Source organism: Elephantulus edwardii, unplaced genomic scaffold (genome assembly GCF_000299155.1).
Source record: "Elephantulus edwardii isolate Elephantulus edwardi_28Jun2011 unplaced genomic scaffold, EleEdw1.0 scaffold00022, whole genome shotgun sequence".
Classification (NCBI taxonomy): Eukaryota; Metazoa; Chordata; class Mammalia; order Macroscelidea; family Macroscelididae; genus Elephantulus; species Elephantulus edwardii.
In genome coordinates this window covers 7140374-7153126 of record NW_006399772.1, presented here as the reverse complement: position 1 = coordinate 7153126, position 12753 = coordinate 7140374, and the positions used below count along the sequence as shown (strand labels likewise).

General features: G+C 40.5%; 1 protein-coding gene across 2 annotated transcripts in view; it reads right to left on the bottom strand.

Moving 5' to 3' along the window:
- Positions 1-12753, bottom strand: part of LHFPL3 (lipoma HMGIC fusion partner-like 3) — a 651411-nt gene that overhangs the window by 596382 nt on the left and 42276 nt on the right. The gene's annotated exons all lie outside the window — the stretch shown is intronic.

Sequence of the window (12753 nt, the reverse complement as noted above, 5' to 3'; positions counted from 1 at the left end):
CACTAGGCCTTTTGTCTCAAAGTCAAAGTCAAGAACTTTCTCTCAAAGCTCTTCAACGGAAATATATTAATAAGAATTCTGAATTTTCAGACCCCTAACTGCTCCAATATTTATCACAGCAAGTTTATCACAAAAATAATAGGATATGAATAGCTTTCTGGAAATAGAAGTCACAGATGAATCAAGAACTATGCTAAGACTTAGATGAAAGTGTCAGATCTACTGCTCCTGCTGCTTCCACGCCTGTAGCATATATTCAGAGCTGCAACTCTGAATTTTCATTTCACAGGCTCCCCAACTAGAGAAGTACAAGAGCTTTAACGTCAAAGTATACATTGCAAACATAGCCTTCCCACAACCAAACAGGCTGCGAGAGGCTGGAGTTTTATGTTGTGAGTTGACACATGAGCAACTTCAAATACAAACCATGTTTGATCTAGGTCACACTGATTAAATGCAAGGTTTTACAGGCTGCAATAATCACAAAAGATAAATTATCACTAAACAGCCAGTGGTTCTAAAAGGGTTAGGTTATTCTTAAATGGACTATAAGGTCCAGTAAAAAAATTAATTAGCCAATTAATTGGTCACTATTCACCAATTTTTAAAATTTATCTTCTCTGATGTTCTCTCTTTGCAGTGGGAAAACTATGGTCTAATTTGGGTGTATATTCCAGGGAACACAGGTATTTCCTACATTATACTGGAAAATGGAAAAGCATTCATGCTATACACATATTTCAAATTATTCCCTTTATTTACAAAACTATGTGTCTAGTCAAATGATATTCTTAAATAATTTTAAGAATAAAAATATACGACTCCCAAATCCTAAACATAACTTATCTATACCACCAAGCCTACTGAACTGATTGGGCTGGTGTAACATCCACATTGTGACTCTTCTGGGGGTAAATATGATGGGTTTTTTTTACCTCATTTCTTAATTGGGGCAAGTCATGGTCATATTACCACAGAACTAACCAATGCAAATTAATCAATGAAAACAACATCAAGTCCAAAGTAAGAAGCAGAAAGCAACTAAAAAAAAGGAGGAAAGAAATACATAATTAACTAACTGGAAAACAAAGAATTGTGTTCCTAGCAGGACAGTTAAGAGTTTGAATAACACGAAGGAGCTTCAAACTCAAACTCTTATAGGAAAGAGATGGTGCGGCATCCACCCAAAAGGCTGCCTGGCGAGGGCTTCTGTTCCAGCCATTCTGAATTCCACAGGACACTTACCAAGTTTAAATTACAGGCTCTACAGTTAATGAGCTGACAGCTTCACTCAATGCAACTCTCAATGGATAAACAACCTAATAAGAGCAATGAATTCCCTATGAAGAAAACCAGCTCACAGGCAAGAAATGATAGCCAAGGAATTACAATGACAAATTTCTGTGCGCTTCTGGGCTTAAAGTTCAGAAGTCTGAGAGGGAAATAGTAAGCCTTGGGGAAATAGCTGCTTCTGGTAAATGAACCATTACAAAGATGCAATCTGCCTTGGGCTAAATAAATAAATGAAATTACTGTGGTTAACTCCTCTCTCCTAAAGTTCTTCCAATTTCTTGGAAACAGCCATTTTGATCTTCGAGTCATGACAACTCAAATTCTATCTGCCTGGACAGCCAAAACAAAACAAAACAAACAAAGCAAAATCCATACATTTTTTTTAAAAAAAAAAGAAAAGAAAATATATAGACATAGTTCCAGAATTCCTTAGCTGGAAGAGACAACTTCATAACACTAATATTTCTGAATTTATTCTTTTCTGTTGTGGTCATCCATCAGGTAGCAGTGTTGATGTTCCGCCTGCTTAAAACCCAACCAGCTGCACCTCAAAGACAAAAATAACCATTTCCTCAGACCCAACAGTATCACTCATCCTCCTCTCACACAGTGCTTACCCGATATGGGCTAAAGTGGAATCTCAGTATGCAGAGCCTAAAGAAAAACAAAATACTAGCACACTAATTAAGAATTGTTGATGTGTGCTGTTGAATCAATTTCCATTCAGAGTGATCCCATATGACAGAGGTAAACTGCTCCCAGACTTTCTCAGCTATGATCTTTCTGGGAGCCACCTCTTGTCTCCTACAGCAATGCGTGCGGCTTTGAGTCGCTGTCTTTCAGCTGGCAGTAGAGAGCTTAATTAGCCATTGCACCAGCCCAAGAAGAACACAGCTGTTGCCATAGGGTATGCTAGCTCATAGCAACCCTCAAGGACAGAGCAGAACTGCCCATAGGATTTCCAAACTGTAAATCCTTGTGTAAGTCAACTAACAACTTCACCTTTATGCAGGAACAGCTGACCTTCCATTGGGTTTCCAAGGCTGTAAATCACACAGAAGCAAATTTTCTATCTTTCTCTCTCAGATTCTCAGGTGGATTTAAATCACCAGAGTCAAAGCTGTTGAGTTATTAGCACAACTCCCGACAGACCAGGCCACCAGAGTTCCCTGATTAGAAACTATCCCTTTAAAAGCATGAAATTAAGATGTCCACCCAGGTTACTAGCTAAGCACAGAGTGTCTGGATTTATAACTTAGAAATACAAGGTCTCTTCTTATACTTGTAATCTTTATAAGGAGCTCTGAATTTAATAATTAACATGTGATACAGATAGAACATCTAAAGATAAATCTCAAAATACTGAAAATGTCTCCCTGGTATTTTAGCTTCATCATTAAAACCCACTAAATCTCATCCCTATATAATTAATCAACAAATTCTATAAAAACGTAAAGCACTTCTTAGCTAAAATTTAATAGCAAGAATAATGTAGCAAGGGGAGCCCCTGCAAGCTCAGAATTCATTATGTTTAGAAAACATCCTCAGGACATTCGCCAGTAAGCTATGAAATATCATCATAAATATGTAATTAATAACTATCCACACTTGGAAAAAGAAATTAAAAAATAAAGAGAGTGACCTACATCCAGCACTCCTGGCTGTAGATTTATTTATTTTCTCTTTCCTGGCTATTTTTCAAAATTCGGCAAGCCACAAATGCGCTCACTTATGTATAATACAAATCAGGTAGGCTCTCATTTATGTTTTATTTCCTCGACAATATATTTCTGGATTCCTAAGAGTGGAGCTTCATCAAGAATGTGTTCCGAGGGAGCTCTGGTGGCCTAGTGGCAGGAAGCTGCACTGCAATCCCAGAGGCACGCAGTTCAAATCCACCAGATGCTCTGCTGGAGAAGGAAGGACAATCTCCTCCTGTACCAGTCAGATCCGATATGATTGGTACACACACACGAAATTTTTTTTAAAAATTAAAAATATATAATAATAAAAATAAAAATAATTTAAAAATAAACAAGAATACAATAAAAAAAAAAAAAGAATGTGGTCCGAGCCATAAGCAGACCATATATTCATGCAGGCACCAAATGAGACCCACTGATGTCAAGTCGAATGTGATTCCTCATGACTATATGACAGAATATAACTGTTTCAGGCTTTCCAAAGCTTACATGTTGTCACATACCCTTCTCCCATGGACCAGCCGGTAGGTACAAAATGCCAACGTTTGCGTTAGTAGCTGGGCCACTAAATCAGTTCCTATATCTGGAAGCTCTCCATCAACTTTCCAGAGGAAACTGTTTCATCTCTCATGGAGCAGCTAACATAAATTTGTATTAGGATGAGAGCAGAAACCATTGTTGTGGGAAAATCTTTGATGGGGAGCTTAGCAGGAGAAGCCGGGTTACATCCTCGGAATTAGATGAGGCCTGAACATGCCAAACTTGTTCACACCTTGGTCATCATGGAATTTTCTCCTTGATTTCTCCCTCTGGCATTTTTAGTACCATTTAGCACAGGCCATTTCGATAAAATGCATTGAGCACTCACTACACATGCCTGACAGCAAACTAAGGGCTGGCATTCCAAAATAAAGGAGACCTTCACCCTGTTCTTACTGATGTCTCAGTCAAGCAAACTGCTCCTTTCTTCCTCAGCCCGAAAAAAAATCAACAAAAAACCAAAAACCAAAGTAACACTTATTCAATTTCACTCACTCATCAGTCTTGGTACATGTTGGGCCTCATCTTCACTTAGTATGTTTTTACCTCCATTGTTCTCTTGACAGCAGAAACTTCCTTTCCTTCTATTTCCCCCCCACGCTCCTGTGCCCCCTGAACTTCCTCTGCTCCCTCACGAACACAACAAGGTTGCTCCAAACCCTTCTTTTACCTTCCCTACCCAAGATTCCATGGGCAAACATTTCAAGGTGGCCTTGTCTTATATTTAGTCTCTCCCACTCTGCTTCTGGTATGTCAGGGTTTGGTTTTGGTTTTTTTTTTAATCTGACAAAAGTATCAGACTCCACCACAACTATTGCTCTGAATGAGTCCTCCCTGTGCCCCAGACTGGCTTTACTCCCCTCTTAGTAATTCTTTAGTTATTCTGTGCACAGGTGTTCCACATCTCTTCATCAGTCTTCATACTCGTCATCTCCCATTCCTGTACTTGTTAGGCAGATGACAAAGGCAGTACAAGTCTTTTCATCTTGAATCTGCATTGTCCTTCTCACTATGACCTTAAAAGATGCCTATATGCCTACCCATGCTCTCCTGATGCCAGCCTGTCATAGAGGGAGAAGGACCCCCAACTTTCACGATTGGATCTTCCTCCCTGGTGGGCCCTGATCCTCTGCCTCTTTCAATTCCTGGTTACAGCAGAAGTTCTTTCTCCTGCATTTTCAACATCTCTCTCAATGGAATGATTACTCTCAATTTACATATGAAAATTCTCAAGTTTGCTTTAGCCTAAATGAAAATGTCTTCCATTCTACAGTTTCTCTAAACTGGCAATCTCTTTCTTTATTTTCATTGAGAAATTTCTCAGGAAAAAAAGACCACTTGGTTGGCAGTGCAGAGTGTCATCTTTTAGGACAGAGCTCTAACCAAGACTCCGTCACGTGAACCACAGCGTTCTCTCCCCTGTCAGTGACAGCAATGGCCTTGGGCTGCCTGCACCAGCCGTTATCCCTCACCAGCACTCCAGAACACTAAATCCCAACCTCCTCGTTTCTAAAGTTCGCTCATTATATCTTTTTTTTCCTCTGAGGTAGAAATTATTTGAGATTAGCTTCTTAGTTCTCATCTCTCTCCACACTCCATTCCTTAGTTTCTTCAGTCCCTGAACAACTTTCACAAAGGCACCTCTCAGAGTATGACCTTTGACTGGCTAATCAGCAACTTTGAAACTCGACAGACTCACGTAGAACACCTTAATTAAATTAAGGACTGCCTTCATTTCCTATTGCTGTCAATGCTGATCCAAATCTTCATCACCAGCCCTCAAAACGACATAGACAGCAGTCTAATCACACAATTTTACATGAGTTTCCATGAGTTTATACCACAGTTGACACGCTGTTGGTGCTCTGTATGCACATGTGAAGTCTAGTGTGTTTTAGGAAACACAAAATTTGGGAGGTCAGGTGAATTGTCAGATATTTTACATCTCTTTAGAAGTTAGAGTACCAAGATCTCTCCAAACCTTCCTTTCTGGTATTCGCTTTCACCTCTCTCGTTCCATCTCTCATCTTATTGCCTGGATTATTATAATCTCCTAAATAGTCTCAAGATGGAATAACAAATGTACAAAGAATCAAACCATACCTTTTTATAACATTCTACCAGCCAGCCACTCTCTAAATCATTACCAGCCACCCACCTTTGCTCTGAATTCCTCTTTCTCATAAAACATTCTCAACATTTCTCCTTTCCTCTCTCTCTCCCCTCCAGTTCTCCTTGCAAAGCCAATTCCTCTACTTCGCTCTGTAAAAGTTCCCCAGCTTTATCAGAAGGCTCCGGAAGGGTCTCACAAGAATTCCTCTAAGGACTTTCCACTCTGCTGTCTAAGGGACTGCTTAAAGTGTTCAAATGCTAGTCTTCAGTCCAGAAACAAGCGAATAGTTTTCCCTTTAACAGTGCCTGTACTAGAATGTCAATGAGCTCTGAACAGAAGCAAGGTGAAGTACTCTTCCACTCTGGGTGCCATTCTGTTCATAGGGCAACAACAAAAATACTACAGGCAGTCAGTGATCTCACAGGTATACCGTCAAGATTCACAATCTGTCAGTCTTCCATATTCCTACTCTTATACATTGCCATGATGGTGGAGCTACACTACTGGTGTTCCAAATATCAGCATAGCCATTTATGCTGGACAAGTTTTGGTGAGCTTCCAAACAAGGAAGAAATATCTGGTGACTACTTTCCAAAATTAACCAGTGAAAATTCTATGGATACAATAAAACATTGTCCAGTATTATGCTAAAAGAGGCTATATAGTGGAGTGGACCTGGGAGGAGGGATTGTAAAACAATGGGAGAATTTTTGTTTTACTTTTCCAAGAGGGTAGTGTATTAGGGGGGAGGACTGGGAGGGGAGAAAAGTGCAATAACTGGGAGGGGAGAAAAGTGCAACAATGAATGAATGGAAATCCAAAGTCTCTGTAAATTTTCATTGAAATTAATAATAAATTTTAAAAAGTATAATTTTAAAAAAACCAAAACAAACCCAAATAAACTTTAAAAACATAAAAAAAGATAATCAGAACTAATGTAATTAAAAAAAAAAGATGACCCTGCTTTTAAAAAGTCACTCAAAATACACAGTGACTTTAATAATGGACTCAATTATGCAAACAAGTGTGAGGATAACACAGGACTAGACAGTTTAATGTGTTGAACATAATATCATCATGTGGTTGTGGTGGGTCTGTTGTCGAGTCAATGATGACTTACAATGACCCTATGAGAACAATGGATCTAACCCTGCCCTGTCCTGCGCCGCCATCCCTAATATATTTGAGTCCATCATTTCAGTCTCTGTGTCAGTCCATCTTATCATTGAGGGTTATCATGTGGTAGAATTAACTCTGTAGTAGCTAAACAGCAACATTACAAGACCAGTCTTTTAGCTCAGACCATGTAGGTCCCTTCTCTGTCTCCGGAACACACTTGGGAAAACATGAATTCTGTTCCTCTCTTTATCTAAAAACTGTTCCCAGTCCATACCCCTGCAGTCCCACCCACTGATTTATGTAGCAGATGCTCAGGAAGTGTCAGCCTCACCATCAAATATACTTGATTTCCAGTTCCCATGCAAAGCTGAACTATAATCTCCAAAATCCAGGAGGAGACATTCATTATGCTATTTTAATTGTTTCATTAATTGTTTAATTCCTAGTTTATTTGACTCACTGCTATTGTTGTTTGCCATCGAGTAGGAGTCAACTCACAGCTGAATCTCCAGTGGGTTTTAAGAGGCAGTAAATCACCTGGGAGGAAACTGTCCATCCTTCTCCTGCAGAGTGGCTGGTGGACTTGAACAGCATGCCTTTGGGATTGAAGCGCAGCTTCTTACCACCAGGCCACCAGAGCTCCCTACTGTGACTCAACAGAGCAGGCATTTTTATGGTTATTTATTTGGTATACTTCATCTTTAAAACATTTTAAATCAGATTTTTCTTTTAAATGTAACATAGCTTTTAAAAATATAATTCTAACTTTTCAAGTAAATACACCAGGATAGAGACAGGTTGGATTTTAAAAGTTTTTGGTCAGCTTGTGCATTGAAATACAACACTGAATTTATATAAACAAAAAGGTCAATACCATGGTATACTCAGAGTGAAAGTTGTTTCATTTTCTTTTGTACATGTTGTTTGTTATGTGCCGTCTGAGTTGCTTGCGACTCATAGCGACCCTATGTACAACAGCCCTAAACTCTGCTCTGTCCTGTGCCAATCGTACTGTCTCTGATACTCCCATCCCGATTATCCCAGTCACTGAATCAATCCACCTCATAGAGGGCCTTCCTCTCCTGTGCCGTCCCTCCACCCTCCCAAGCATGATGTCCTTCTCCAAGGACCGGTCTCTCCTCACAACATGTCCAAAGTATGTTAGACGGAGCCTCAGAATCCTTGCCTCCAAGGAGCCACCCAGTTTAACCCTTCCAGGACAAATCTGTTTCCCTAGCAGTCCATGGTATTCTCAATACTCTTCTCCAGCACCACAGCTCAAAGGCATCAATTCTCCTTCTATCCTCCTTGGTCATTGTCCAACTCTCTGATACATAACAAGTGACTGCAAAGACCATGGCCTGTAACAGATGCACCTTAGTCTCCAGGGAGACACCATTGCTCTTCAGCACCTTGGAGAGGTCCCTAAGAGCAGACTTTCCCATGGTAATGTGCCTTTTAATTTCCTGGCTGCTGGTGCCAAGATTGTTGACTGTGGAGCCAAGCAAACTAAAGCTGTTTACAATCTCAATCTCTTCACCATCCATCCTGATGCTGCCAATTGGTCCAGTGGTGAGAATCTTTGTCTTCTTGACATTGAGCCTCAATCCATATTGGAGGCTACAGTCCTTGACCCTCTGCAGCAGGTGCTTCAGGTCCTCTTCAGTTTCAGCAAGCAGGGTTGTGTCATCTGCATAACGCAGATTGTTGATAAATCGTCCACCAATCTTGACCCCACATTTCTCCTCATAGAGCCCAGCCTCCTGGATAATCTGTTCTGCATATAGGTTGAAAAGGTATGGAGATACGATGCATCCCTGTCTGTAGATAGGGGAAAATAATAGCCCAAATGGAGAGCAAAATTGTATCTCATGTGTCCGCTGATAAAGAAAAAAAGCAAAAGTAGTATCAACTGTTAAAATCCACAAATAAGGTTTCATGTCTCATTTTAGAGTTATAAACACAGTAATATCAGCTTCTTAGCCTCTGTTGTGTAGATATGACCACAATCTGACTAAATGGATAGTCAGGGAGCTCACTATCCTTTTAGTTCTTCATTGTACAGCTATCTTGGAATATGGAGATTAGCATACATCTTTGAACATTGACAGGTCAGGAAAGAAAGCAGCAACCGGAGGCTTGGCATAAATCATAAAGAAAATGGTCAGACTCCCAAGTCGTTCCATGTTAACATCTCCAGCACCTAAATGTTAACACTGAGTGTACTCTGCTGGTTTGCATCCCAAGAAAAATGCCCCCAAGAGAAGAGTAGAATTTTGGCAGGATGGCTAAGCTCTTTCGATAACTGAACAGGGCTAAGCAGACAAAGCTCTTGTATCTACCCTGAGCTTTCTGTTACTTGTTTAACACTATTTTTTATCCTAGGAATGACTCCTTGAAATGTGTGTGTGTGTGTGTGTGTGTGTGTGTGTGTGTGTGTGTGTGTGTGTGTAAAATGCTTAATGTTCCTTTTACATTTACTCTGGTTGTATTTCTAGTTCATAGAGATAGAAAGAGATAGCTGGACCATGTGCTGAAAACAAGTACTCATAAACAAGTTTCCATCACCATCATCACACTACAGTGTTATCAAACTGTGTCCCTACAGCCATACACTGATTTTACAAGTTCAAGATGAAATAGCTGGACAATAACTTCCTGTTTATCTCCTCTGCCACTTAGGTTATCTACACAATGGCTCGATTCTAAGATGAGATTTTGATTAGCTGATCTGGGAGTGAGGACTGTACTCCCAAAGCATCTTCCCTATTTCTCTGCTTTGAATGCTCCAATATACAAATCTTTAGCTTTAGCACTTAGTTAGTCTGTGTTTTCACAGGCGCACACACAGGAAAATCAACAGTTGAATTAATGCACTCTACACCATGAAGATCTGCTTAATAGCTTATACTTGTTAACCTATTAACAAGAAAAGGAGGAGGCTTGTAAAAAGGAATTAAATCAAACCTAGTGTGGGAGAGTATATTACTGTTCACCAAAATCTAGTGAATTCCCAGTGAAATACGAGCAGAAATAATATGTTGCCCCCTCAGTGGCAGCTTTAAGAGGCTGCACATGCCTCTTCCCTCTACTGCCTGGACTGAAGGTGCTCAGCCAGCAGGGCCAGAGCCAGCATGGTGTCAACAAGCCTGTGGTGGAAAATTGAAGGAGTTGCTTTCTCTTGGACTCATGCAAGGGCAGGGTCAGTCTTGAGAATGAGAGTCTCAGCCCATTCTAGAACCAGTACTGCCAGGTAGTGACTGCCCACAAGGCAGGATCTTCAAACCATGAGGACAGAATCAATATGGAGCCCCCAAGCCATCTAAAAAGGTATAGCGAGAAAAAGAAACTGTGGTTAAGCTGTTGTGATTTGGGCTTATTTGTTATTACAGCATGACCTCTAACTATACGTCAATCCTTCCAGTATTACAAATTAAATTTTTTTTAAAAAAAACTAGTGACAGAGTGGCAATCAGCTTGTTATAGAGCATACAGAAGAAAGAGCAAGAACTTTGCTGTTTGGCAGATCTGAACAGGCATGTAGACCTAACACTCAGTAGCTAAATGACTTTATAAAAATTATGCTAACATCTTTAGTTTCCTGTCTATGACACGTGATTAATGATACTTTTTGAGATTACTTTCAGAAATAAACCAAATCACTGAGGAAAAGCTCTTGGCACTTGAAGCAACTGAACTCAAGTTCTAACAATGGTAACTTATATTATGTCATGAGTTGACAGCCACCTTAGGAAGGACAATCAGAGGCACAGTAGGCCCAATCCTCAGAGCATCCCCAGCAGATGAGACCCCAACTTCCCACACAAAACCAGCCCAGTAATTCATCCTCTTTCCCTCTCCCTCTCTTCTCGAACCCTGACTTCTTTCTAAGGACCATTTTCCAAATAAACTCCTTAAGCCCAAGTCCTTGTCTCAGCCTCTGCTCTACAGAGAACACAGCAAACACACAGAAAAAGCTCTGAGAAGAAGAAAACTTGGAAGTTTTTGAGAGAAGCCCAGGAGCACCAGTGTAACACATTTATTCACCTCTACAAACTCCCAGAGAAGGTGTTCTGGTGGCACTGTGGTTAGGACATTGAGCTGCTACCCACAGTCAGTGGTTTGAGCCCCCCTGCTGCTCCAATAAAGATTTACTACCTCGGAAACCCCAAGCGGATGTTCTACTTTGTTCACCAGGGCCCCATGAGTGACAATCAGCATGACAGCAATGGGTCTGGTGGGTTTGTGTTTAAGTTCTGTAACTTAGAACTTAAATAAGAAAAAGGAAGCAGCATGATATAATCCTAGTCCTATAACTAAAAAGGATCCCAAAGTGATTTCTAATCAGTAACTGGGTTTGCTATAGCAGATCCTATCACATGTCAGGGAAGGTTCAAGTTTTGTTTTATCTTCCTTGTTGTTGTTGTTGTTGGTTGTTGTTGTTGGTGTGTGTGTGTGTGTGTGTGTATGTATGTGTGTGTGTTTTAATGGAGATATTTCCATATCTCTGAAGTCACAAGGGTTTCTTTCATTGTTCCAAGCAAGATGTGCTTATTCCTTAATCACTTGCTGAAGAGCCCTGGGGAAACAAATGGTTAGAACTCAAAGGAAAAACAGAGGCTGGTAGTTTGAATCCAGCTAGCTGCTCTGCAGGATAAAGACTTGGCAATCTGCTCCCACCATGTTTACAGCTAGGAAGACCCGACGGGGCCATTCTGCTACGTAGCACAGGTTTGCTGCAAGTCCTAACGGACTCAATGGCACCTAACAAAAACCACAACCCTTTGCTACTTTAACCACTTTGTTTTGTTGTTGTTACATGTTGTCAAGTCTCTTGCGACTCATAATGACCCTATGTACAAAAGCCCTAAACCCTGCTCTATCCTGTGCCAATCTCACCGTCTCAGACACACCTATTCCCATTATCCCAGTTACTGAATTAATCCATCTCATCAAGGTCTTCCTCTCTTGCACTGTCACTCCACCCTCCCAAATATAATGTCCTTCTCCAAGGACCAGTCCCTCCTTGCAACATGTCCAAATTCTGTTAGACAAAGCTTCAGAATCCTTGCCTCCAAGAAGCAGCCCGGTTTCGCCCTCTCCAGTACAAACCTGTTTGTTCTCCTAGCATCCATGGTATATCCAACACTATTCTCCAGCACAACTCAAAGGCATCAATTCTCACAGGTAGACATTCAGATATTTAATCTTCAAATCCAACTTTAGTAGAAACCTATTGTTTCATAAGTCAGAGACAAAGATCATTATCACAAGGCTTTCTGCATGTTATTAATAATAACGTTTTCTTTTTTTGTAGCACATTGTGCAGAAAAGTGCTGCCCATACAGTATCATCTTAATCCACTCAGCGGCACATGAGGTAGTTTGGGGTCTAGGGCTACTCTCACCTGTTCCTACCTTTTCCCCTTCAGCTCTGACTCCCAGGCAGAAAAGCCCAAAAGCAATTTAAAAATTAAAGCTTCTCTACAAAATCAATCATGAGATATTTTTCATATGCGATTTACAATGCATCTTCCCAATTTACAGCAATTATTACAGTCCCTTCACCCCAACACAGATTAAAGAAACACTCCAAAATCAATAGGAATCTCTACCTAAAATCAGTATGCTCTGCTAGGGATCTCTGAAACATGGAAACTATGTTATTCCATTTTTCCAGGAACAATACAAGATATCCTTGCCCTTTGGGGAGAGAGCAGAATACCTATTGGCCTGTGCCAAGAAAGCTCATAGCAATCACCTGACTTCATGGTCATGCCACCTGGAATCCTTTTAACTATCATAAAAACTTTATTCATGATAAATTAGACACCTTTTCCCCGCTTCTTCACCTACGTGTATCCTTGAACATAACCAATAGGCACATAACCCCATACCCAACACTGTGTTGCATGAACTTCTACCCGGGTGATTTGATGCATAGCAGAGTCACTATGAGTTGTAGGCAAGTTGACAGCACGTAGCA